We start from the raw sequence: 3606 nt of genomic DNA, 5'->3' as shown, positions 1-3606 counted from the left end.
CTTCTTGATATGTCCTTATATCTTGAGAGTTTGAGGAGTGGTAATTCTTGCCAATGCTTTACAAGATATGGTCGGATTCACTTCTTCTTTCTCTAGGGTTGGTTCCTGGTGTACATCCTCTTCTTTTGATGTTTCTTGATCATTTTCTTCCTCCTCTTCACAATCTATGTAAAATAATTTCTTCTCAGCACACTTATGACCTTTAGTATATTTGTTATCACAAATGTAACAAAGCCCTCTTTATCTTTTTTCTTCAAATTTTTGTGGTGTAAACCTTGTAGGTTATGGAAGGCTAGGATAAAAAACACTTCCATATTTATAGTTGTGAGTGGTGGGCTTCCTTGTTTCCATAATTTCGCTTTCAATTTTTCTTGCCAACCTGAATGCCTTCTCCAATGAATCAGGTTCCCAAAGATGAACCTCATGTTGAAGGTTATCCTTTAAAGTCCCTATGAAGACATCAATCCTTTGCTTCTCCGGAATATCATTTACCCTTATATTCAATTTTTGAAAGTCCTAAATGTGCTCTGCCATTGAACCCTTTTGTTTGAGATTTATCAATTGGCTAAAGAAGGTGTTTCTCTTTGTATCCTCATAATGTGTTATCATTTCCTTCGTGAAAATTGACCACGTAACAAGTCGTTTACGAGAGCAAAGCCTTTTATACCATAAAAATTGATTCGGTTTTAAATAATTAGATGCAATACATACCTTTTGTAACAGTGGTACACCATGTAGATCAAAATATTTCTCCATGTGTAGTATCCAATTTATCATATCCTTGCCATCAAACTTCCTCATCTCGCTTTTTCTTGATGTTAGGAGCTCGATCTTGAAATGACTATAACTCTATAATTTTGGATCTTTAAGTTCTGAAATTTTGGCTTGTAATAGCCCTCTAGATCCTCTTTCTAACTCCACAAATCTCATCGCAATTGGATTCCCAAATAAAGATTTATTCCCAATATCTCGTGATGACCTAATTATAGACTAGTTTAGTAGAGTGAACTTGTATGATGTGCCCCGTGTCACTGTTTCAACCTTAGGTTCTAAAAATTATACCCAAATAAGATACATTCTGTCCTCTTTCTATAACGTCTTATGAAATTTCAATCTGATTCTCAGAGAGAAAGTTATGACGATTTTCCCAAGGTCACCTGTTTAGGATGTAATTTGGGAGTATGCAAAAACCCTAACTTCCTCAGATCATATATCTGAAAATATAGCGAGAAAAGATCTGAAATTTGGACCCAAGGTTCAAACCAATTTCTTCTCAAATGCGTTTTTTCTTTAGCTTCTGAAAATTCATAGCGAAAACATTATAGCGAAAATTCCACGATGACCTGTTTTAGATGAAATACTGGAGCTTGCAAAAACCCTAACTTCCACAGATCATATATCTGAAAATACAGCGATACAAGATCTGAAATTCGGACCCAAGGTTCAGCAAGATTATGTCTTAAATGGATTTTTTTTCAGCTTCTTAAATGTTGCAGAAAAAAAGTTATAGCGAAATTCCACGATGACCTGTTTGGAGCAGCGAAACCCTAGAATTCAAAGCTCTGATATCAAATGTTATGAAATCAGCTCACAAAAAGATAGAAAAGATAGATCAACGCCTTAGAAATAAGCCTCTTTGAGGGGGAAACCTCCTTTACATACACAAATGAACAATTCTTGGATGCTACAAATGACAAGACCTCTTTTCTATATATAAGAGTCTAAGGGGTCATAATATAATCATAGCCGACATAACAATTATAATGTAAGGGCACAACGATAAAAATAGTGGGCTTCTATGGGGCACAATAATAACAATATGGGGACTACATGGGCACAAAAATATAATAAGGGGGTTGTACTAATAACAATAAGGGGTTACACTAGTAGTATAGGGTCCTAACAGCTTCTTTGGATAATCTAGGGGGTTTTTCATCAAAGGCATCTTGGTATAAAGCAAACATTACTCCATGATAAATTTTGTAAAAATGGGGTTTGAAATTACACTCCTAGAGGATATTATGATATATGTGGATAGGAGTAGGGTCTTCTCAGGTCCATTTCCATCCCATGGATGGAAAATCAGAGGTAAAATAAATTGCATCCATAATGTATGCACTCATATCGAAAGAGGGCATAGTCCTAGTGGAAATATTGTGCTTGCTTCTGTAGGTTATGATTTGGGAAGCTAAATTGTTTGATAAAATAGTTTCCCAGTCCATAATATATGCATCTAACACATCATCCATCAAGGGGACCCATTCAACTGTAAATTTCTGTGTGTTTGGATATCCAAACAGCCTACACAACATAGCAGCAGACTGAGAATGAGGACCAACAAGGGAATCTATAGAATACATACCCTTGTCTTCATGCTTGTGTTTGTTCAAATCCTATCTCCATTGCCTTATTGGCTTTGATTCAATTTTTTTCTCCTCTGCAAACTTCTGAAGGAACTGTTTAACATATATCTTTTTCAGCTCTAGAAAATGATACATCTTCCTCAAGTCCTTGGCTTTGAATGACCCAATTAATGTCCACTTCGAGGTTAGGAGTGTAGGGTAGAATCTTGGGTCGAGTAGAAATTCAATGGAGGTGGGAATTAGCAACACCTGCCCAAGTAGTTTCGGAAGGTGATGAAGAATCATCAGTTGTAGCTTGCCTTGCTACAACTTTGGGTTCTTCTTCTTCGAACAATCTATAAATGGCTTCCCAGGAAGAACTTCTGGAATCTGTAGTGCATGTGGTATCAGATACTAATGGGGGCATCTTCGTTACCTCTGGGGTAGGTGGATCCGGTTGTGGTTGCACCACAGGATTTTTGTTCTTCCTAGTAGCTTTCGACATTTACCCCAATTTCTTCTTATTGGGACTAGCCTGTAGAAGAGAGAATGCAAAAAATGAAGAACAAACACTTAGAATTCAAAACTTATGAAAAAAATGACCAAGTGGTATCAAATAGATGATTAATGCAAGACCTCGAAACACCAAATGATAATGATCAAATCATTTCCATTTTCGAGAATCATAAATACCGTTACAACTGATCATAAATGAAAAATGTGTGTTCACATGATCTTTTATACAGGTCAGCGCTTCGTGAGATTTTTTCGCATCGCAAGTTTCTTTGCCATGCATATTTTCAAACTGCGAGATTTACCTTTGTCGATATGCGATTGAATATTAAATAATAATTAAAATACAATGGCAGAAAGGCATATATCAGAGTCTATCGCATTGGAGGTTCTTAAGGCAAGGCTTGATCTGAGTTTTGTGATGCAATATCAGTATTGCAATGTAGCAATTGCGATATCATAGAAGAGCCTTATCGGGAAGTCAAAATTGTTTAACAAAAGGAAATGCCAATATTACTCTTGCAATAGAGGGATACGATGATGATGCAGCTTGTTGGTGGGGTCGGCTCTGGAATTTGCATGCGCGGAGGGCTTTTTCCTTTGTTAAAGTTATATAAGACTTTTCGTTTGTTCATTTAATCTGGGCCAGTCGCATCGCATTGTTCCTTGATAGGGTGCTTTAATTTGTTATGCGATTAGAGATATGCGATATGCGATATGTGAATAATCTTTACAACTTTTCGTTTAAGTC

This window comes from Pinus tabuliformis, chromosome 9, assembly GCF_031772625.1.
Source record: "Pinus tabuliformis cultivar Carrire ecotype Pingquan chromosome 9, CPIR1, whole genome shotgun sequence".
Classification (NCBI taxonomy): Eukaryota; Viridiplantae; Streptophyta; class Pinopsida; order Pinales; family Pinaceae; genus Pinus; species Pinus tabuliformis.
The sequence above is the reverse complement of the archived record's forward strand: the minus strand, read 5'-3'. Positions refer to the sequence as shown.